The 25744-nt window shown below is 31.5% G+C and overlaps 1 protein-coding gene across 1 annotated transcript in view; it reads right to left on the reverse strand.

The window, feature by feature from the left end:
• tinc (transmembrane protein tincar) overlaps positions 1–25744 on the reverse strand; it is a 613917-nt gene that overhangs the window by 187719 nt on the left and 400454 nt on the right. The window lies entirely within an intron of this gene.

Here is a 25744-nt window from a genome sequence, read left to right on the forward strand (position 1 = left end):
ATCCTTTAGTTTCCATGACTCTAGCAGCGATGACATAAATGACTCCGAAGATGATCAGTATGATTGTTCAAACCTCTATAATATTTTATTCACAAATATGACCCAAACACCTAAAATTTACGAATTAAAAACAATAACAAAATGACTAGAACTCTACTACTACTAGCTGGAACTTGACTTATTTTTATTGATAGTAATCATAGGCTACATCAGAAAGAAATTGAAAAATTTTCTCCATGAATATAGAATGTCAAATTGTACTGATATTATAGAATAGATACTAATTACAGACCACTATTGTTGTCTTAGCAACGCAAGGTTTAATAGCAAATCCAAAGGTATTAGGTAGTATAGGTTAAGATCGTTTGATTAGCGTATTGCGTTTATAATAGCTTCATTAATTAATACAATACACATACAATTTAGCTAACGCTAGCGCTTTGAATAGTAATGTCACTCAGATGTTTGATGTACATATATATTTACTCAAGGAAAACAAAATCAAATAAGCATATATGTCGCTTTATCAAAAGTAAGTACTAAACCTACATTATTTAGATATGAAATTATACATGTTCAAAATAAACAATTTTTTTTGAGTCCTAAATTGTTGTAAGTTGTAATAGGATCTTAAAATTTGATGTGTGAAAATTTAAAACTTCGAAGCTGTTCTAGATTTGGCAAACTAGATTGCTACAATACATTTAGCTAGAATACTTATTTAAAGGGTTTTGTATACCTTTCCTCATATCAATACCAAAAATTGTAACTTGTAAAGTTGAATTTTTTTCTGGTATATAATTTGATATTGGCATATAATTTGATATTGGCATATAATTTGATATTTTTCGTAAAATTATACTCCTTCTAATTCTATTTGTGTGTTATATAAAGCAATAGCCAAATAAGTATAAAGGAAAAAATGCATCATTTTGGTTGAATGAGATAAATGCAAAAAGCAAATTATAATACAATAAGCTGCTATATCAACAGCAGAGACAGCAAAAACTTTAATGAAAAAAAGTAACAAGCAAGGAAGTTTCCAAAGCAGTATATGAAGTGAGGTAATAAAATTAACTCTGATTATACTGCAAACTCTTAACAGTTTTTAATAATATAATAGGTAAAGTGAAAAAAGATAAAAAGAAAAAGCAGTTTAGGAAAAATGAAGACAACATTTCTCTCATAAAGTTAAATGAATGGGAAGAATATTATATGAAACTGCTGAAAGAGGATAGAGTAGAGTACAGATGGGAAAAGATAAGGGAATTAATAGACAACAGAGACGAAAGACAGGAAATCCCTATAATAACCTTATCTGAATTGACGGAAACCTTAAAAGAGGTTAAAAACGGAAAAGCCGCAGGGCCTGGAGACATTCCCATAGAGCTGGTTAAATATGGGCCTACTGCACTTTTAGAATTAATAGTAGACTTTTTCAATAAATGTATGTGTGGAGACCAGGAAATTTCTAAAGATTGGAATAAATCTTATATAAGCTCCATGTATAAGAGAGGGAATAAAAGAGACTGTTCCAATTATAGAGGTATTAGTGTGACGAGCTCTGTGGGCCGGTTGTACGGCAGAATATTAAAGAAGAGGGTTGAAAGACAGATACAAGATATTGAAGAACAAAGCGGCTTTCGTACCGGGAGATCCTGCCTTGATAATATATTAATCCTACGACAAATAATTGAAAAGCGTGTCGAAAGAAGTAGAGAGACCCATTTGGTATTTATAGACCTTAAGAAAGCATATGATAGTGTCCCGTTAAAGAAAATGTTTGAGGTCCTCAAAAGGTCCGGATTGGATTCGACGTATATCCGAGCGATATATAAATTGTACGAAAATGCAGTTAGTTGTGTAAAAATTGGAACCAGAACCTCAAAGGAATTTAAAGTCACTAAAGGCCTAAAGCAAGGATGCTGTTTGTCACCGACACTCTTTAAAATATACGTCCAAGAAGCATTGAGGAATTGGAGAAATAAATGTAGATTTATGGGCATCGAAGTGGGACAAGAAACTCTGTATACATTGTTGTTTGCAGATGATCAGGTGGTGGTTGCAACCGATGAGGAAGATATAAATTATATGAATCGAAAATTATTTGAGGAATATGCCAAATGGGGGCTTACTGTAAACATAAGCAAAACAGAATATTTAAAAATTGGAGGAAATACCACAGATCTGAGGCTTGAAAACGCAGTCATAAAAGGCTGCAACCAGTATCTGGGAAGTGGCAGAGTTAAGATAGATGTACAAAACCGAATAACCCAAGGGAAAAATGCATCCGAATACTGAATTCATTACTGTGGTCTAATAAAATAAAGATGCATACCAAACTTCGCGTATACAGAGCAATTGTAGAACCAATTACCACATATGGTGCCGAATGTTGGGCGATGACAAAGAATGAACGAGATAAAGTAGACGTTGTGGAAATGGATTATCTTAGAAGGTCATGTCGAGTATCGAGAATGGAAAGAATCAGGAATGAGGAAATACGAATCCGTACAGGAATTAGAGATACTCTTTCAGATAGAATACAAGGAAGGCAATTACAATGGTATGGTCACGTGATGAGAATGGAGGAGGAGCGGTGGCCAAAGAAAGCCTTAATGTATGTTCCGCCAGAAAGAAGGAAAAGGGGAAGACCACCAAATTCCTGGAGAAGAGAAATTACAAAAACAATGCAATCTAGAGGCTTAGAAGGGGGAGATTGGAGAGATAGGAAAAGATGGAGGCTGAAATGCGGGAAGCGGCAATCGCCGTAGGACCCCCGGTATATGATGATGATGATGAAAAAAGATAACTTTGTTATCGAAGTGAAATAAATACCAAATAAATAGAGAACTATTATCTTAGTAATTAAAACTAATTGTATATAAAACAACTAGGTATTTTTATGCACTCCCTATATTTCGCCTAAAACTAATGTTCTTGTCATTAAAATTGTTTTGATCGTCGATTCTTGAAAGATAATGTAAGCCTAAGATGTTTGGCTTAATTTATATGGGGAGATGACGCCGTTCACGGCGGAAACACTGTAAGTCTGCTTCTAACCACAAAACGAATCACATGTGTTATTTTTCCGAATAATCCACAAGGAAACTAAATTCCTGTCGCTGGCTGTATACCATGTATCACAAAAAATTTGTTTAAACATTCCTTTATTAAAGGTATAATATTAAAACACCCTATTGGGCTACATCACAGAACGTTTTCGGAATTAATATTCCATCATTAGTGCTATCCATTTATATATAGAATAGAATTTTGCCATGTTATCTATTCCTGTTGTAACTTAAACATCCTAGTTTATAAAGTCAAATAATGTAACTTAAATTTAATTTAATATTTAAAGGGTTTTTACCCATGTATTTAGTGGCTCAAAACATGTACATCCAGATAGCACTGATGATGAAATATTAATTCCGAAAACGTTCTGAGATATAGCCCGATAGGGTGTTTTAATAAATAATATACCTTTTATAAAGGAATTTTTAAATAAATTTTTCCGAACAAGTCCGTTAGGTGAGTCGTTATACTGTTTAAATAAGCTACGTTCTACTACTTTTAGTATGGATAGGACATTAACAACCTATTTTTTCCCTTTTTTTATAAAAGGAAAAAATAGTGATCCTTCCTCTCAAATATTGGACTACTCTGTCTTCAGTATTATTGGTCTTACTAATTTATTTTGGGAATAGAAATAAGTAGTGACTTTTAGTCAGTAGCATATTCAAGGTTCAAGGGGGGGCGGGTTACGGGGGTCATGACCACCCCCCAAAACAAAATTAAATATCAATCAAATAATGCTAAAAAAAATAATTTAAAACCCATCGAAGTCAAGAGTTAAAATGATTCAAACTCATTTATTCTAGGGGTTAGTGTAGAATTTTACGGAAGCCTTTTTAAATTGCTCTTTAAAAAAATCAACAATTCTAAATACAGTAATACCTCGACTAAGACTTCCACGAATTCAGAGTTACGCGATCTTCAAATTTTGTCAAATCGTCATTTGAGTGCCAGAGAATCGTTCGATTATCGATGGGATAGAATTACCGCCCACACATTATTGCTCATTCAATATACGTGACATGACTTTTCGCACGAAATCAGCACATTTTTATTTTGTATTAGGTATTTCTTATCTCTTCAGTTTTGTCTACGAATTGGTTGTTTATAATTTGAATATGCATTATAATTGTTGAGACTGTGTGCTACATTTTATAATTTATCTCTAATAAATATCAAAGTGAATATTGTTGTTGCATTAGCTCTGATACGTTAGTAAATACAAATAAAGGAACTGGGGGCTGCTGTCCAAGGTATTTGTGAAACTGTGAAACAGTAGTTTGTCTTAGTGATGTTTTAGGTACAACTGTATCACTTAGTCGTCTTCTTCAGTCACCAAAATTAGATTTTAAGTAGGCTACTGAGGTCATAGAGGACACTAAATGCATTCTTCAAAATAAAAGATCAAGTGCTGAATCTGTTTTTAGCAAACTTTACTATGAAGTAAACAAATAGCTGAACAACTAGACATTGAATTGAAGATGCCTGGTATAGTTTCTCGTCAAACCTCTCGTCAAAACCAATCTGCTAACTCTTGAGGAGAATATTTCCGAAGATCTATTTATTTACCCCTTTTAGACAATATCTTAACTTCCACCTTCCAGGATATTATTGGACCAACTACTTACTGCATATTTCACAGTAAAACAAGAGTTTTCATTGTGGATTCAAAAGTAGAAAAGAGTCGTACAAAATAATGGAAAACTTCCTGATTGTATTTTAGAAGTATTAGAAAACTGCGATATTCATATGTATCCAAATATCAGAATATTTCTTCAAATATTAATTACACTTTGCACCAGTCAGTGCAGCAACAACAGAACGTTCTACACTTAAGCGTCTAAAGACTTGGCTTAGAAATAGAACTTCTGCGGAAAGGTTAACTGGTTTACCACTCATCAATGTGCATCCTGAAATTTCTCTAGATTTGATGCAATCATAGAGCGATTTGCTAAATCGGATAGGCGAAAAGAATACATTTTTATAAAATTATATAATATTTACTTTTTTTATAGGATTTTTAATCACTGAACTTTTATTTACCACTCGTTGCTGGCTGTTGCTGACAATTCGTGAGAAAAATTTCAATACCGAGTAAAAAAATATTTCACTTACTTATAGCCTAATATGCCTAATTATAGAAATAACTATTCCTTAATTAGATTATGTTTTTTGTTGAATAAATTGATTTAAATAAAATGCTGTTTACACTTATTCTTAAGGTTTCTTCTTCATTACGGAAGGGTGGCTATAACTAAATACAGCAAATTGCTCTCTATCTTGAGCTGTTCTTAGTATCGAATGTGTGTCCATGCCTGTCCAGTCTCTTACATTCTTCAGCCAGGAGCATTTTTTTCTTCCTGGACCTATTTTTCCTTCTACCTTCCCTTCCATTATGAGTCATAGAAAGTTATATTTTTCTTATCTGTAAATATGTCCTAGATAACTCGTTTTTCTGTTGTTTACAATATTTAGTAGTTCTACCTCAGTCCTCATTCTTCTCAGCACCTCGTTATTGGTCACTTGCTCTGTCTACGAAATCTTCAGCATTCTTCGAAAAACACACATTTTAAAGGCTTCTATACGCCTCACACTTGTAATTCTGAGAGTCCATGTTTCCACTCCGTAGAGCAATAAGTAATAAATGAATGTTTTTACTAATTGATATCGGATATCCAACGATAAGATAGAGTTTATTAGGAATGTTAAATACATTCATTAATGTTTACACTTACATTGAGTTATTGCACTAAAATTACTTAAATTTGATTTATACTTTGGTTTTTATCCTTGGTTTGTTCTTGATTTTGTAGCTATAGGATAGGTGGGTTTAAATTAATTGTTTTTAAAATACCTAGTTTAAGTTGACAGTCCTTTTTAATAAACTTTCCTTTGGTTTAATAGTCTTGTACACTTGATTACTGTCATATATCGCTTAAAATAATTATTGAGAAGAAAATAGTTCCCTTACATGAGGCACAAATTATATCAATCATAAAGGTGCAAATATCTAAATCCTATATCAAAATTACCCTCAAGACCCATGACCCCCCTGACAAAAATTTCTGGATTCGCAACTGCTTTTAGTTGATGTTTCTTCTGGAGGACTAAGTAGAACTAAAGATAATTTGGGATGTCTAAGAAGGACTAAGCAGGGCTAAGCCTGACTAATGGATAACTAGGGTCATTATGGATGACTAGAATCATTTACTAAATCATGTTCAAAAATACGTTAAAAAACTATACAATTTTATTTTATATACATGCTTCTTTGATCCAGTGCCTACCTACTTCATGAAGAGAAAATTCAAAATGAAATATTATTTCTTAAATTTGCACCAACTTTCACAATTTTTTTGTATTTTTTGGTTTTAAAAGAAAGTAATATGTTTAAATTTTATGAAGGAAATATGTTTTTATTATTTAATAATTACTATTTAACATTTTAAACTATGTAAAAATGTTTTGCTTGCCTAGGTAATCAAACCATTTAAAATTCAAAATTAATTGTGTGAATTTTACAAATATACTTTAAAAATTTCTTTTCAAATAAATTTGTCAACACATTCAATAAGTATTATTTATTTAAGATTCTCTAATTGGCACTATACATAATAGGTAATTTGTTTTGAACATGTTTTACAGGGTGCATGAAAATTTATATATTAATTTTGGTAAATCATAATTTTCATAATTATATGTATATGTTCTATATTTATTAAATTTATCTTTAACACATCTCGTCTTCTTTTCTACAATTCTAAGAAGCTATAAAAAAAGAATTTGGTGTCACCCTTTATGGCATATTGTTTATATTTTTTTTTTTTATTTATTCAATATTTCCGGTTTGGCTCTGTTAGCTATCATCTTCTAATTATTTTTTTTTCAATTTTTTTGGATTGTAATAATGTCGTAAGGACCACTCCCACATCTCTACCGCTCTGAGCAACGCGCCCTTGTTTATTTTGTGTACTTCAAACACTGTTTATCGTTTGTTGTGATACAAATATAACTCTGGCATGCTGCTTAGTCCACTTTTTGTCTAAATGACAGAGATTATATCTGAGTAAGTAGTCTCCAGTCAGACCACCTTTAATAATTTCGAGTTCTGTTCAGTTTTCTGAAGTTCTGTGAGTATTTTTACGCAACAAGAAAAATGTTTAATCGGTTTGCTTGTCTTTGGTCTAGGATATAGTAGACTGCACTAAGTTTCTTTGACATTGTCGGACATATTTCACGATGTGACTTTTTATGATATTACAGAAAAGTCTTGGTCCGATATAAGAAGCACTAGTTTCAGCCAGATTATCAGCAATCTCGTTAGCAGCAATTCCTTTTTGCTTAGGCTCCCATTAAAAAGTTATTTTATTGTACTTCGCCATTTACCTCATATATTGTTTGCAAGCTGTTACGCGCGCGGAAGCTTCGAAGTTTCCAAACTTCGGAATCTTTAATACATCTTGGCTTTCATAAAAAATAAATATTCTGGCCTAATCGAAGCGTTTCTTAGATACTCTTTCAGGCGTTTTTTTGGACACAAACTATATTCCTTATAATTCTACTTAAAATACTGTTACAGTATTACCAAAGGCTACAGATAGTCTAATCTAGCATTGAATACTATCACTACTCCTTCAGGTTGTTTTTGACTTAAAAAACCAACAAAAACCACCAAATTAGTAGGAATATAAAATGGAGATAAAATTCCATTAAACTGGAAAAAAAATAATAAAATATGCAATTACTTATTAACATTCCCATAATATAATCTATAATAAATATTGTATTATAGAAATTAATAAATTAAAAAATTACAACAATCAAACGACCAAGTAGAATTGGTTGAAGAGCCATTGGCATTTTCATTTAAAAGTACTACTGTATAGGTACCTATAAAACCCTACTAATTTCCTAAAATGTTTTTATAAATTTTTTTAGAAGTTATATCACATAAATAAAAGCATTAGAGTTTATTTAATAAAACTCAAAAAACTTAGTTATAAAAACTGATTGCTCTATTAGACACGGTGTAATTAAATTTCGAAGTTAAAATTGCGTTTTAATCACCAAAAGGGTTAGTTAAATAAGTTTAATTATTTTCCACAAGCACGTTTTGTATTTTCCGATCAGGGGAATATTATAGAGAACGTGATAGCGTGAATATTTTCAATGTAAAGTGATTTGTGAATTTATTTATTTATACCATTATTTCTAATTACTATCTAAATATTTGGAAAGTGTAGTTTTAATGCATTTTATAGAGGGTGGCATATTATTCACTATAAAGTCTAAAATCAGTCTTCGTTCACATTAGGACAAATGTTTCAGACCGGGAAAGAGTAGGTGTTTAAGAAAATTTCCCACTTAATAAAACTTAATAAAAGTAGTATTACTACGTAGCGCCATCTTATTTAAATGACAAAAAATTATCTAGTGAGTAAAAAAGTATCTATCGAGTGACTATAATTCATTTTGTATATGGTGGCGTATTGTGCACTTACAAACATAAATGCCATGTTACCTAAAAATCGTATGCTTTTTTCAATTCTATTACGGCTATATGAGTTTCTCTATTTCTTTGTTCTTTTTTTCTCGAATTACCTATTCAGATGGTTTGTCACAAATAATTCAAAAAGTATTTTATCGAAAAAAATATGATTATCAAAAATGTAGCTCATAAAAAAACAAAATAAACGGTGTAAAGAAGTCTGTAGACCCAGTAGAAGCAAAATTGTAGCTCATGAAAAGTAGGTTCTTATTTGTTAAATTCCAAATCGAATATTTCAACGTGAAATAGTTTCTAGAATCAAAACTAAGCGAGTTCCGTCCAAAATTAAGGTTGTCTCTTTTTGTGGTAAAAAAATCGTGAAAATCACCTCATAATTAGTACTCCAAATAGAATTATTTATTAGCACTTTACAATTGATTTTATTTATGTATTGTTTATATGATCTGTAAGTTTGACTTGTCCAAAAAGCTTGTTTTTGGAAAAATTTTGTTTTAAATTAAAAATTTTTTTGAAATTCTGAAAAACATTACTTATTTTTAAACGAACTTAAAAAAAAATCTCGAAGAGCAAAAAAAATTATTTTTGCTTTTCTGACATTTTCGTTTTTTTTTTTGTTTTTTTTTTCAACTACAACCCTTTCGAAAATAAGGGTTTAAAAAAATTTTCTAATATTCATACTTTTCACCCCTAAAACATAAAAAGCAACCAACAGCACAAGTCCAATTTTGAACTGGAGGGTAAGTATAACCTAAATCCACATAACTGTGACAAAATCTTAAATTATGTTGTTTAATGTTAATTGACATTCATTCACTTTACTAAAAGATGATTTGAATCAATTACCCGGTTTAATTTACAATATTACAATATTTTTTTAATACGGGTAGTTTTTATCCCTAAACAAATCAATTAACGGCACAAGTCCAAAAGTGAAGTGAAGGATAAATAAAACCTACATCCAAATTTTCATGCAACTTGGTGGTGACACGAAAAATTACACGGTATCAACGTATTTCACGTTCAGTTACTGGCCTTAGAACCTATAAGGTGAATATTTAATAAGACATTTTAAATAGGGGGAAAGAGTGTCTAACCTACTATTGTCGACGACATAGTATTTATTATGCATGGTAAAGACAAGCTTGCGTTAGTATCTAACAAATTAAAAGAATATGAACTATGATTAACATATCCAAAACAAAGATAATTTTATATCTTGAGCAGTGTCATTCACAACGAATGTAACTATGAACAGGAAATTAGACGACATATTCCGATCGGTAAAATGGCTACATCTTTCCCAAAAGAAAATATAAGAAAAGATAGAAAAAAAAATAAAAAATAATAAGATCAATATCCAATTATGTCTACCAAGACCAATAACAATACTATCAAAACCATCATAGAACAGCAGATTGGAGAAAAACTGACGCATTTGAGATTTGTTTCTGGAATAGACTGCTTTAAATACAATGGACAGCCTGAAGTACAGACAAACACACAGTTTTTAAGGAGATTTACAGTTCACAGCATTTTTTTAGCTTCATATTTACTAGTATACATAACAACCTTTTTTGATTATATCAGTTGTGCTGACAATACAGAGCGGCTAATGGCCAGAAAAACCAGAACAAAAGACAGTTCATTACAATTACAGGCTGAACATCAACCATCTAGATTGAAACAATGGAGAAACTAATAAATACAAATTTTTTAATGCACTACGAGAAGCCCAGAATAGTTAACGATAAAGAACCAGCGTGAAAAGTGCATTAAAATTCCTGGAATGCCAATAACATTCATATAGTACGATTCTTTCTTCCTTACTAAAGTTCAACAACAGATTTGACAAATTGACTACTAATATGGTTTTTAAAGTATTCTAAAATTATGTGTTTTACCAGTTTAAACTTATCGTTCGTTTGTGGAAGCTGATGTTTCAGGGGAACAATTCAAGGTAACTACTATATTCTGTGGAAGTTAAAAACAGTGACTATTTTATTTTTATGTTATATCATGGAATATGGTTTTCGAATATTGCATTGCTGTTGTATCGTTTGTGGAAATATTCGTTGATTTTTGCTGTCGTTATTGGTTGCTACGTTCATTGTTACCAATTAACCACAACATTTTTGGTAGTTTAAATAAATAATGGTTAAAAAAGTTGACATGTGCATCTACTCTAATTTTTCATAGTAACAATTTTAAGTTACAAATTGATTGTTACAATTAATCAAGAAAAGTTCAAAATGAATTACCAATATATAATTTTAATTTAATACTTGATCAAACATTAAAATTATGTTCGATACATCAAACTTAAAATATTGTTACCAAACTATATTTCAAGTTAAAAGTGTATGTTGACAAAACTTTGGTCAGTTGAAATAATACAAGAACTATATAGGGAGCGGATTTTATGCTAAACGCATATTGCTTGCATATTTCGTTTATTTAAAAACTTTATAACATTTTTCATATTTAAAAAAAAACATGCATATTATGTGTATATTTACCCCTTAACCACTGACATGCGGTATACCATACCGCGCCGAAAATATATTTTGTTGTAAAGCGTGTTTTATAAAAGATTCGTAGAAAACCATTTGTGTAGATTCAAGTGGTCTGTAATTATACCTGCTCCCAACTGCAGCAGTTTTAGTATGGGTTTAGTCTTTGAGCTACGTTAACGTAAAGTTTTCTTGCGGTATTACGTACCGCATGTCAGTGTTTACGTTTCTATAGTTAAAATAAGTCCAGTGTATTCTTTCGCTATTAGTATGGCAGCAAGTTCATCAAGTTGTTCTAAATTTACTCACAAATCTGTAAAACCTTCAGATTATGATTTTGAGGATGTTTTAGCTCAATGGGCCGACAAAGTAACTAGCGATTTAGAATATTTTAGTGATAGTGATATTGACGATGTAAGCAAATAAGTAGGCATTGAAAGTCAACACGACACTGGAAGTAAGCAATCGGAAGGTTCTGAAGACGAATATGATTCAAATGCTTCTAATAAGTCATATTTGTACGGCAAAAATCATTTTAAGTGGTCTACTACAGAACCCTCAAAAAATGTAAGAACTCCGTTACACAATCTTGTAACAAAACTACCAGCTCTTCGGTCCAAAGATGTAAGAAACGAGACTTCATCAATTTTTTTTTATTTTCTTATTTCCGAGGATATAATACAAGAAATACTTAAATGGACAAATAATAAATTACGTGCAATTCGTGAAAACTACAAAAAAATAAATAGACCAGAACTAAACGAATTTGATGAAATAGAACTAAAAAGCTTTTTTGGAATTGCTTTTATACACATCAGCTTACAAATCCAATGACAAAGATATAAACTCTATATTTGCTACAGATGGCACTGGTAGGGATATATTCAGATGTGTTATGTCAAAAGAAAGATTTGCAATATTTCTAAAATGTTTACATTTTGACAACTCTCTGGGTAGAGAGGAAAGAAGAAAGATAGATCTAACAGCAGTCATTAGTAACATATTTAATATATTTATATTAAATTGTCAAAAACTGTATTCCGTAGGCAAATGTGTTTGTATTAATGAATTGTTACTTATACAATACCTATATATATGGAGGCAAGGACACTGACGGAACAGAGTTATCTGAGGAAGAAAAGAAGATGAATAAACCAACTCAGTCTGTTCTTCGGCTTGGTACACATATTTATGGAACTAACTGTAATATTACAGCCGATAATTGGTTTAGTTCCAAAACATTAGTACACCAATTAAAAGAAAAGAAGTTAACCTATGTGGGAACCCTTAAGAAAAATAAACGATTTACGAAAAGTTAAACCCTAATTTCCCATGTGCCAAAAAAATCGAAGGCTGTTTTACTTATTTCTTCGATGCACCATTCAATAAGTATGGATCAGATTACTGGAAAACCAGAGTTTATAGCTCATTATAATCTTACGAAAAAAGGTCTCGATACGTTAGATGCCAAGTGTGCCAAATATGCTGTTAAACGTCGTTCTCGCCGATGGCCACTTACTGTTTTCTACCGCATCATTGATATAGCTGCAGTTAATTCACATAATGTGTACCAATCACTACAGGACAAAAATACAGAGAGGTTAAACTACACAAAGGAGTTGGCGAAGCAATTAGTTTTACCACATCTTCAGAGAAAACTCGAAAATCCCAGAATCCCGAAAGAATTGATATGTTGTATTGAACGAATATTAAGACATAAACGCTAAAAGAAATCAGATTTAGGAGAAAGGTTCGAGAATAAGAAGACGTGTTACTTATGGCCAAGTGCATTAAAGCGAAAAACCTTTTATGTGTGCTTTTCTTGTGGAAAACCAGTGTGCTTACAATGTACAACGAAAATTTGTGGTCCTTGTGCGCTCAAATTGACTAGTTATTTTATTGTAAATTTTAGTTATTGTCAGTATTTTGTATTTAATTTTTTGTTTATTTATATTATTAGTCAGTGCCTTTCAACATTCTTTTACCATTTTTTTACTCAAATTTTCTTGTAATTCAATTTATAAAGGATTTTGAAATAACGTCCACCATTTTTTTTTAATATTATGCATGTGTTCATAATTTTCTTTAATAAAATAAAGTTTATTTTATTTGGAGCAGTATTTTATTCTACAGGAGTGTGAAGAATCATTCCATAGTTGATGTAAAAAACAAATACAGTAAAAAACAAATACAGTGATATGAGACAAATTCATATTGAAAACAAAAGAGCAGTGGTATGACATACCGCATGTCAGTGTCCACGTCCTAAAACATCCAAGTTAATAGATAAGGGTTAAAAAATTTTTTATCCAAACAAAATACACTATAAATTTTTTTAATTCGACACAGTATATTCTTCCGCACATGCGGTCGTATCTTTTCGAGAACTACCTGAAGTTGGCTCATTTACGGTCTTTTCGGTTTTCCTTAGAAAATACCCGATTTTTACCCACAAAGTGCGCATAGTACGCCATCATAAGATGTAAAGATGGTTTACCGGGTAATCCGGATTTTATTTAATTTATTATATTTAGTAGGTATAATTTTGGTAATTCTTTTAAATACCCTATTGACAGAAGAATATTTACACCTCTAACAATCGTTTTACGATTCTCTTACGGAAATTTAATTATGATTTAAATCAGATCCTATTTTGTTCATCGAATAAATAGTATTGACCACCCGCTGAGCTTATGGCTAATTAATACTGCAAATACCTTTAAGCCGATACGAGAGGATACTTATTAAATGTATGAACGGATTTAATACCCGTCGGTTTTGCTAAGGGGAAAGTAAATCAGTAAAATTTTACCTTTATTTGGTCAATGCGAATGTTTAGTTTTTGTGTAAAAGTACCTATGTGTAAATGATGCAATATGCCGAAAGACTTATGTATTCCTGGATCAGAACCTCTCCCGAGGTTTTTTACACCAATGGAAAATTATTCTGGAAAGCACGTTGTAAAATAGTAAGTCTTAAGATTACTATCTTAATCTTTTTTCTTTAATAAATAATATTTAGCTGTTTCCTCATCATTCAAAGTTTAAACAGCGAAAATTTTTGGCCACGCAATACGTCGGACAGAACTACATAAGTCAAAATGCAAGAAGATGAGCAAATCGAAAGTTGTTCAGTTACTCATTGACAGTAGAAAATCGTTAATGACTTTATCCAATAAACAACGTAAATTTAATTCTGATTTATGCGAGGCGATGATTTGTGCAAACATACCTTTGAAAATACTAGAAAATCCTATTTTTAAAAGTGTTTTAAAACAGTATATTGAGAAAAAATTACGTATCTCAAATCTACGACACCATACAAAAAATCAAGAACATAGTGAACAATCGGTACACTTATTTTATTGTAGATAAAACTACAGATTCTTGTGGACGTTACAATATAAATTTATTAGTTGGATCTATACGCGAAGATGAATGATTAAATTTCAAGAAATTCTTACACTAACAGGTTCAAAGGAAATATTTTTAAAATCATATGATACATAGGTCGTACATCAGTACGACCCTGTTTGGCTTACACGTGGTTCTATTGACGATTGGGAATTTGTAGAATGAATACGGTTTAGTGAATCTTGATTAATTGCATGTCGACAGTTAGACAAAACTCACAATTTAAGTATTTTAAGATTTGGTAATAAATGTTTTATGAATGTTTTGCTCCTAATGTTTCCGTAGAAAAAATGTTTCAAATAAAAAATGTAACTTAGATAATTTTAAACAAAAATATTTATAAAATTTTTTTGTATAGAATGAAGCATTCTCTTAGAAACAACGCTTGAAGCTACTGTCGATTTTGCATGTCAGTTACGCGAGCGAAATCAATGTTCAATAAAATTTGTATCAGCTGAGTTGTGGTAACAAATATGAGGCATATGAATAAAAAACGCACAATTTAATGTTTTACATTACAAACGATAACACGTCATGGGAAATGCATTTAACAAGACTGTTTTGAGTGTAGATTATTGCAGAAGTTTTATTCTTTTGAAAAATGCACTAGTGTAATTGAAACAAAAGTTTTAAATGTTTTAGACCGTTTGTTGTGTGAAAGTTTAAATCCAACGTTTTTTAAGCATATTTCAAATGCTTCACATTTGTTGCCAACACTCAAAACTAAAATTTCATGCTATAGGTTTTAAAGATTAGGTTCTAGTTATCGAAACTTCATAGTGGCCAGTCAATGAAAGTTTTATATTGTATTAATCTCGTGAGAATCATAAAACATCGCGCCACGTTTATTTATTTAACACCTGTATAAAGAGTTTATTTGCAACAAAATACAAAACATACATACGAAAAAATACAAACATACGAAAGCTAAACTTCTTACCTTTAAAACGCATCTATTGTCGATAGGTCATTTAAATCAAAAGATATCGAATTTTTACGGTCATGTTGATACAAATTTTATTGAACATTGATTTCGCGCTCGTAACTGACATGCAAAATCGACGGTCGCTTTAAGCGTTGTTTCTAAGATAACGGTTCATTCTACATAAAAAGTGTTTATAAACATTTTTGTTTAAAATTATCTCAGCTACATTTTTTATTTAAAATATTTTTTTCTAGGGTAAACAGATTCTTGGTAAATCGATTTTTTTGCGTTTTTATCCGTCTACGAGGGGGGTTTTAGGGGGAAGCCCGGGGGTAAAGGTGGTAAACTTTTATTGATCTTTTTTGTAATCCCAAAATTAATATTTTCAGCAAATTTTAGCTTGTTCTTATGGTTTTTAAGGTTCAGTGGCATTTTTGTCTCTGACGACTGGAGTATAATAAGTAGTTTAAAAAAGGTATTTGTCAAATATCCTTTACGGGTCCAGTTGTACAGGAATAAATTACTGAATGTACCTTTACCTCCCAAACCAGTATTGACTATATGGAGAACTTGGTTGGAAGCTGCAATTTTTTATGCTGAACATTTTGTTGCAATTAAGAAATTGCTTTTAGAATTTACCACTGAAGACAGTACTGCTATTATAAAGGCTCAAAATATTGTTAAAGCAACTTTATTGACAAATCAGCGAACTCTTATCAAGACACATTATAATTTTATAGTAAAAATCATAAATATTTTGGAGAAGCGGAAAATGTCTTTAACAGAATCCGTCTAAATACACTCGCGATCATAAAACCCGGTCACCTTGAAAATCACCGATATTTCATTTTTAACGAGCTTTATCGTAAATAATAATAACACAAATACAAACTAATGCATGTTTCTGGGAATTGTTGTCGACTTAGCGGTTTCCTTTGCAACAAAGAATTTCAATAGTGCCGATTTCGCGGGAAAACGCACACTTCCCAAAATGAACGGTATTATACCTGTAACTGCCGCTTGTTTTAAATGTCTCATTTGTGCTTCGACTTTCTGTTCAAACGCAACGAACAAACGTTTATTATTGCCACCATTAGTGTCTCTTAGTGCCATTATTAGTGTTTATTATTGTTTATTTTTTGCCAAAAGTACCCTTGACTGTCGTTGAAACGACACAAATTGTTGCGCTTGTGAAAGACGGTCACACTCAACGGTAAGTCGCAAGAACTGTTGGCGTAAGCCTTTCTTCGGTTCAACGAGTGCTTCAACGCTTTCAGGAGAAGGGTTTGCTATCCAGACGACCTGGCTCTGGACGAAGAAGAATGACCACGGTACGAGATGACCGTTTTCTTGTGTTTCAGGCTTTACGAAACCGGACCTTAACTGCGATTATGCATCTAAATCGTCTACAGGAAGTACGAAATCGCAATGTTAGCGCTGCAACAGTCAGGAGAAGATTTCGTTCTTTTGGACTATTATCTCGGGTAACGGCTACAGGACCGCCACTTTGCCTGGCGCATCGAGTTGCACGACAAGCTTTTGCTCGACAATACGTGCATTGGGGAATTAACGATTGGAGCAAAGAGTTATTCTCAGATGAATCGCGTTTTGGCCTAACTGGATCCGATGGACGTGTAAGAGTTTGGAGGAGAACCGGTGAATGATTTTCACAAGCTTGCATTGCTCCAAGCATGCCATTTGGTGGAGGCTCGGTCATGGCTTGCGGAGGTGTATCTTCCGACTTCCGCACAGAATTACCCTTCATCGAAAATGGGCCCTTAACTGCACGAAGGGACATTACGGAGATTCTGGAAGACCAAGTTATGCATACCATGACAAGGCTTAGAGAAAACACACAGTTTTTATGCAGAACAACGCTCGAACGCACGTTGCCACGATCAGTATGCAATACTTAAACGAGGTTGGAATTACGAGGTTACCCTGACCAGCTAGGTCTCTGGACCTGAATCCTATTAAATATATCTGGGACGATTTGAAAAAACATATTCAACCCCTAACATCTCCATCTAACAACGGACAGGAGCTTAAGGATCTGTTAGTGAGAGAGTGGAATAACATACCACAACATGTAATCCAGAGAAAAATTGAGAGTATGCCCCGTCGTCTGCAAGAGGTCATTAGAGAAAGTGGAGGCAATACACTATATTAGTCATTGAAATTTCACTGATATTTTACCACGTTCTGTATTTTCCATTTTTTTCGTATGTCTGTTTTATCAACAATTTGGTTTGTTTTCTGCTTTTTCAATAAAAACAATAAAAAACCGTTTTTTTTTCTTTCAAAACAAACATTGATGACAAATAAAAAATACGTTAGCCTAAAAAAAGGTTATTACTGCACCAGAGGCAAAAATATTCCAGAAACTTAAAATTTTTAAGGTGACCCGGATTTTATGATCGCGAGTGTAGTTAGAAACTTTAAAGCAAATGTCTCAAAAATTCCCGGTAAAATCGGCAAGTCAGTTAAAAAGAAATAGTATTCGTTCTAAAAAAAATAACGGCTCTAAAACTTTGGAGAACATTTACGAAATTTTTAATGGATATTTTTAAATTGATTTTGGTGCAGAATTTTCGGTTTTAACAAGTTACTTTAAATACGCCTCAATTACCTCTATTGATGTTAAAAGTAGTTTTTTAAGTTATGAAAATATTATATCAGATCAAAGAAAATGTTTCCTCGTAAATCATTTGGAAAAACACATTGTAGTTAATTATAATCGAAGACATAATATGTAGTCATACTATTGTTTTATTGTAAATCGGTACCTATTTCTATTGATATCAGTTTTTGTAAAAAAGGTGAATAAATTGCTTATATATAAAAATAATGTTTTATTTGATAGATAATATTTATAAAACCCACTATAATAGAATAAAACAGAAAAATGCGGTTTGTCGAAATGTGCATCTTTTACATTTTTGTGTGTATCTTATTTTTTTTACGCATATTTCGTAATTTTTTACTGCATATGTATTCACATATTTCATCAAAATTAATCGCATGTAAATCCGCTCCCTAACAATAACACAACGAAAATTACAATACAATCTTTGAAAATCGTAACAATCTAAATTATTTGTCATTATAAGACGTAAGCAGAACTTTTTATTCATTTTGTTTATTTAAGTAAAGTATTTTAAATTTTTTTCTATTTAAAAAATAAGAATAACAATATGGGTATTATTAAAACATTGTTTGATGGAATAATAAGATTGCTGGGTTATTTAAATAAGTTATTCTATTTTTATTTCACGTTTTAAATATCTGTTCTACTTCAGTATTGAACCACCCGGTGTCTTAATATATAATGTAACGGCTCAAGTAACGAGAGGCTCTTAATAGTTCACAATGATAAATGGTGAGTTTGTGGTTGTAATCAGGATATAATGGGTGCTGCAGAGAATTGTTAATTACGGTGTGAAATATTAATGAGTTAGAGGAGCTAAATATGTGTTCAAATATATTAGATTAACTTATTTTGACTGAAAAAACTACAGAAAAAATTAAATATTATAAATAAAATTCTACATTTATTAGCAAAGTACTCCAGGAAAATTAGCACGAAGCGAACTGAGGCGAAAATATAACTGGTAGTTCCGAAACTGGGTGCTAATAAAATTAATTGGTTTTGCATTTATATACATAAATATATGAATATGAATTTAAAACACGGTATTAACAGCCAACCTCTCAATTTGACCAATATAGGGTGCCTAAACTCGAAGCCTGATAAATGTTAATAGTTCGGGTATATTAAACATATTTTCCTTTCCGGCTCACGTCTGTGTTCAAACGATGGCAATCGCAATGACAATGTCAATAAACGTTTCCCTTTTACAGAAAATTTGCTTATACCCAGCCCGGTCCAACCTTATATATTCCGCAACCGACGAGAGCCTTTTACGATCAATAATTCTTTTGCCTTTTACTTTTCCCTGGGTACTCAGGTGAGGATTATGAAATTTATTGCATCGCATAACATCTCCAAAGTACCTAACTTTTCTCGTATTGACGATACTTAGAAGCTCTAAACCTTTATTTAGCAGTTTGCGGTCTTCTTTATTGCTAGTCCAAGTATGTATGCATGTATAGTGCATGTAGTACAAGATTTTCAGCACTCTGCGGTAGCACCCGATCTCAAACGCCTCTATTTGATTCATTATGTCGACCTTTAGTGTCCATGTTTCGTCACCGCACATAAAACTTAAGTGTTCTTTAACTTATTTGAATAAATAAGGTTTATGCTGGTTAGTATGGGTTTCCATTTACTGAATGGTTTCTAGCTTTTACTTCTTCGTCGCATGTGGTTTTATTGTTTAGCTTTCATGTATGTATAGTATGTCTCCGGTATTATTGCGCAAAGTCAATTATTTTTTTCCCTGTATACCTGAAGATATTTTAAGCTGTTTTTGCAAATTAAAATCATAATCTTTAGTTTTAATCCAGGATATAAAAATATATCCACGTTTTCTGCTCAGAATTCCTTTTATATGCATGGATTTGCTTGAAATTTTGACATTAGGTAGAAAATAACTCAAAGATTAAAATCTATCCTATGGCAACATGTGCTTTTCCTCTGGAGGTAGTTACCACCCCAACTCGAAGGTAAAAAAAAAGTGTATCAAAAAAAATATAGGAGTATCCCGACCGAGTAAAACCGCATTGCATCATAAGCAAACGATTTACTTTCATATGCTTCGTCTCTACCTAAAAACATATAATTTATTCATTTTTAATAAATACAATTTTTTTTTACTCAATTGGTAATTAGATGGCTTTGGTTCCTTGAACACAATTTGGTGAAATATAATTTTTTTTTGCTATTAAAGTTTAGAGAGTTACTGTTGTATTCAACTCATCCTATCCTGTTCCACCGGTCCCTGTAAAGACGTTTTTCTTTTCGGGCCTTCTTCTTCTTCTTCTTAGTCGTTAACCTGATGCAGGTATCGTGATATCATGAAGCTATTAGCTAAATTTCCCAATGTTCCTCCACGTTTTTCTATCTTCTGCCATTCTAGCACATTCTGACAATGGAGCGCCAATGGTAGCAACAATATGGTCCGTGTATCGTGTGGGAGATCTACCTCTATTTCTTTTGCCTTCTACTTTTCCTTGGATGGTAAGTTTTTCAAGACCATTTCTTCGAAGCACATGTCCAAAATAGCTTTTCGGGCCTAAAGAATGCCAATAGGATTATCATTTTTCGTTTACAGTCTTCTGGTGGCATGTCACTAGTCTCATCTATTTCGCGCCATGCATCATCTTTTAAGTTTTTTCGACAATGATCACGGTTTTTCGGAACCCTCTTGTTCTGATATACTAAGTCAAGTTTCATACATTTGTTCTCGGACCACTGTGTCATCATGGAAAACATGGGTCCACGGCCAAAAATATACACTATATTCAAACTAGGAACAAGTCACACAATCTCGATGCGACGACACGAACAGACAATATCGCTGCAAACACAGTTCACCTTGAACTGCGAACATCCTTTGTGTTCGTCCTAAAAACCGACAGGCCGTGGGCAGACGGTTCGCGAACAGTTCGACTCGCATATGTATACACATCTTAACAGAAAGCGATATCGGCCTAGTCAGTCGAGTCAGTCAGTCACGTCAGTCGTCAGTCAGTAATCATTTAAAATCGATGTGGTATGGACGTACTTGGATATTGAACTGGTTAGCTGAAGTAGAGACTTTTCGAAACAACTCTAAATAACATTTTTATCTTAAAATTCACTATTCTAGCGACTACCACGATCTTTTGATAAAAGTTTTCCACACTCGAGTTATAGCGGTAAAAGCACATATTGCCATACGGCAGATTTTGATCTTCGAGCTGTTTTTTAACTACTGTCAAAATGTCAAGCAAATCAATCTATATGAAAAAAATATCCGAAGTTTTCTACCATTTTTACCGTCATATCCTGGAGTATTTCTAGATGTTCAATATCCTTACAGGATTCCTTCAGCCAGGTTTCTGTTGCTTATTTTATCATTTTATCTTTTTACGAATTATCTGGTGTATCTGTAATAACGGTTGTACCGTTCGCGTCATAAAAAACTGGTACAACTCTTTTAACCAAAAATCGTGTTTTTTAAGTTGTGTACGTTGATCTTGTCACATGTGTCATTATAATTACTAGGGCACCGTTGCCAGTTCGACGAAAATATTATAGGAAACCAGCTAAAAGCAGGGCTGTGCGACAGACCGTCAGTTTTGAGTATACTAAAAACTAAAACATTATCGAGCGCTCTCGATTAGTCAGTCACATTAATTTTGTTTAAACATGCATCCTAAAGAATTCTCATAATAATTTTGTAATTTTTCATCATCTCAATTAAGTACCCATACATTGATTTTTGTTTTATTATAATTTATGAAAATATTTCAATTCAGAAATAATGATAGATAATCAATCTAGACATAACTTTAAATTATTATAATAAAACATTACAGTGAGATATTGGATTGTAACGGCCACGTTTTGAAAAGCGTTTTTTCGCCACTGTATTTTATAGTTTATAATACATAGGATAAAGTATAATGTTAGTTTTTCACATTTTGGTTCTTGTAATAAATAATAAATTAATCTTGCTAATTTGCCTGTTACTAAACTTATTGACAAAAAATACAGTTCCAGTAGATGCATGTTCCCTGTGCCAATAGCCTAGGTTTAAAGATCCTTCAAACATTTTGGATATTAAGGCAAACCTATCTCTGGTTATTAAATTTATTAGATACCGTTTTTTGTTGTTAATGATAAAAATAATACCTATATACCTATACAATAATACCTATATACCTATATATACCTAAAAAAAAGTGTACCAGTTTTATATGACGGGAAGTTTAGGTACTTGTACTTACGTATTTATTCTATACGTTGTTCTATAACATAAGTGTCACCCATTCTTGTTCCCTTTTCTATCTTTTGGTTTTAGTAGTGTCACCCATTCTTGTCCCCTTTTCTATCTTTTGGTTTTAGTATGTCTTTAATTATTTCGTTTTTTAAAGAAGCTTTAATATCTAGCCTTTCTTTTATTTGTGTTTCTTCTTCAACACTTTTTTTCTGTTAGCTCCTTTATATTTGTTGATTTCTTTAACATCTTTTGTTGTGTTCGTAATCAACTTGTTGGTTTAGTGATTTTTTTAAATTTCACGTTGAGTTTTGAGCAGATTGTGATTTGAGTGTATTTCTGCTCTAGATAGGTTTTTCTTGATTTACTACATTTGCAAAAACATTGATGGATTAGAATAAAATCAGTCTAATATTTTCTTGTGTATGCTGTGGGAACGTCCATGTGTACAATCTTCTTACTGACAATTTGTACCAAGTAATTGTTATATAGAATATTCTTCTTCTTGGTAGAACTTAAATCAATCCAATACACCAAACACATAATAAACATATCCAAGCAAAATTCTAGAAAATACCTTACCAGAATCTAAAGGAGAATTTTGATTCTAGTTAATGGTGAAAATTTTTTATGTGGTGAAGGTGGAAGGTAATTAAAATGTAATGCAAAATCAAAATTTTTTAATCAATTTCTAATTCTGTCTAATTGTGAGGCTAGAGCTATGCCATTCCATATTGGTCAAGTTCAGGAAAAAGCAATTTGGAAATAAATTTAGAATTTTATGTTTGGATAATAATCCAAATACGCTATAGAAAAAATTTTACACCATTCTGATATTTATATACTGAGTTACAGATAAGTTAAACCGCCAACGTCATTTGCGTAGGAAATCGAAGAGAGGAACTCGAGGAGAGATGCTGTTCGGTTGTTTGTAATATCATCAGATAAGCTTGTACTTTGTGGAATAATTATGAGGTCTCGTGAAGTGCAAAAACCCCAAATACAGTCTACTAATTAGACAAATCATTTTAACTTCAGTAATATGTATTAGTACACCCATAATAAATATATAATAAAATATTTACAGCAATTATTACTGTGTATCAATTTTACTACATTAAAAGCTCACGAAATCAAAATTCTAAAATATTAATTGATTTAAGAATGGCGTGTAAGCGACTGTCTTTGTCGTTGTGTACTTCTTCGAGTTCTGCAGTCCAAGGTAGCAGATCGTGATTTCAGTTATTTCTGTAGGATAATACTACTGTAATATATTACAAATACTCACTACATACTAATACGCTTTTCACTGTTACATTCAAAATTTTCAAAGCAAATACTAAAGCATTTTTTGTATTAGACAAAAATAACATCATTTTTTAAAATGACTCCCTATAAAATGTTCCGCCATTGCATACTTTTACTCTTTAGTATTTCACTAATCGATTGTCGTTTGTACTTTTCTTTTGGTTTAATCATTCGAGCTGAATCCTACACTCTAAGCGCGCTACCATTTGGAGAGTTCCCATCATCTAGAATTAAATATTTAGTCGAAACCAGGAAGGGATTATTTTCAGGAACGAGATTTTTCTTTTTGTTGTATTTTCGTACTTTTACATCGATCCTATTTCTTTTTGAGTAAATTATCCAATTTTAAATTCTCTCCTCCGACGGGTTTGACTTTTTTCTTAATTTAGATCGATACTTTTTTAAGAGGATTGACTGATTAAATATTTATTAAGCGGTTAATTTTTCTAAAAAAAGAGGTAGGTAGTCAATATAATTAAATTTAACATAACATATTGACAATATTCTTAAAGCTCTTTTGGTATCTTCTTTATTAGTAAAGCATAAATTCATGTGTAGTCTACTACACACGAATTTATCCCGATTTATACTCTGGGAAATTCACAAATAATTAGTCGCTGTTCGTTTTAAATCAGCCTATACATGTGGCTAAGTTTAATTTATAGTAGGAATGTGCCATACGGGTATAAAGAACTCAAAATTTAAATTTGTATTTATTTGTAGATTAACGTTTACATTTTAATATTTAGCTTTTGTATTGTAGTCCAGTTACTGTGGCATTTTCCCTTTAAATTTTTTATAACTGCACCGATTTATCTGAAATTTTTACAGTGGGTAGTAAATTACTCAAAAAACATAAGTTATATGGTGCCGATGTGTGCTTCTACCTCTGGGGTGGTTGGCACCCCATCTAGGGGGTTGAACTTTTTACACCCAAAATAACCTCGGGAATTACTAGAGAATCAAATTTTAAACAAAAAATGTCATATAAATTTTTTTCGCTAAATTAATACTTTTTGAGTTATACGCACTTGAAAAAGTAAACTTTTCGCAAAAAAGAACATGTTTTCCAATGATTTTGTACGAATAACTCAAAAACAAAGCGTTTTATTAAAAAATCTCTAATGAACAAAAATAAAGCATATAAAAAAACAAAGAGATTGTTTTTTTATTAAGTTTTATAAGTACAATACTAAGCGATTTATAATGGTTTGAAGATGACTTTTTATTTTTGGGATACTATACTCGATGCATTTAACATCAAATATCGGAAAATGGACTTTTTTTGATAAAAACTCATATAACAGTTTTTAAAGAGCTAGAAAAAACCTTTAAAATAAGCTATGTTAAAAGCCATTTTGATTAAAACAAAGCGAAATACGAAGGAAAGAATTTGAATTACTCTAGCGTTTAAAAAAAAGGAACGAGCAGTATAAGTAAAACTATTTCGATCAGAATTGAAATTAAACGTATATCTTCCACAATTCATTTTTTTTTAGTGTTATTTATAAGTTTTACAGGTTTAGCCTGTTTAAAATGCGTATTTTTTGAAAAAATCATGTTTAAATTAAAAATTTTTTTTTTTAATTATATAAAAATTTACATTTTTTCAAAATAAATCTAAAACTATAAGAGATACGTGAAAAATGGTTCTATACCAAAATGTAGTTTTTTTCTTACGAAAAATTTTGATTTTTTTATTTTTGTTGTAGCTCAAAAAATAATAGAGATATAGCCAATTGAAGTTTGAGATACAGCGGCTGACACACCTGTAATCAGCACTTTGGCCCTTTACTATTTAAAACGAAAGAATTTTAACATATTTTAATCTACTTAGTCTTGTAGCTTTTGAGATTACCTTCAAAATATTTTTTTAATGGACACTGTAGCTTAAAAATTAACGGAGTTATTCTAAAAAAATTTTGGAGCATGTTATTTATATTTTGGAGCATCAACTTATTTTCTGTACATATAAATGCTTTATTCAAGTATATTCGAAAAACTGGTAACAGACACACTAACACTCACACAAATATGTATATAATACATACATACATATATATATATATATATATATATATATATATATATATATATCTATATATATATATATATAT

The sequence above is a fragment of the Diabrotica undecimpunctata genome, chromosome 2, assembly GCF_040954645.1.
Source record: "Diabrotica undecimpunctata isolate CICGRU chromosome 2, icDiaUnde3, whole genome shotgun sequence".
Lineage (NCBI taxonomy): Eukaryota > Metazoa > Arthropoda > Insecta > Coleoptera > Chrysomelidae > Diabrotica > Diabrotica undecimpunctata.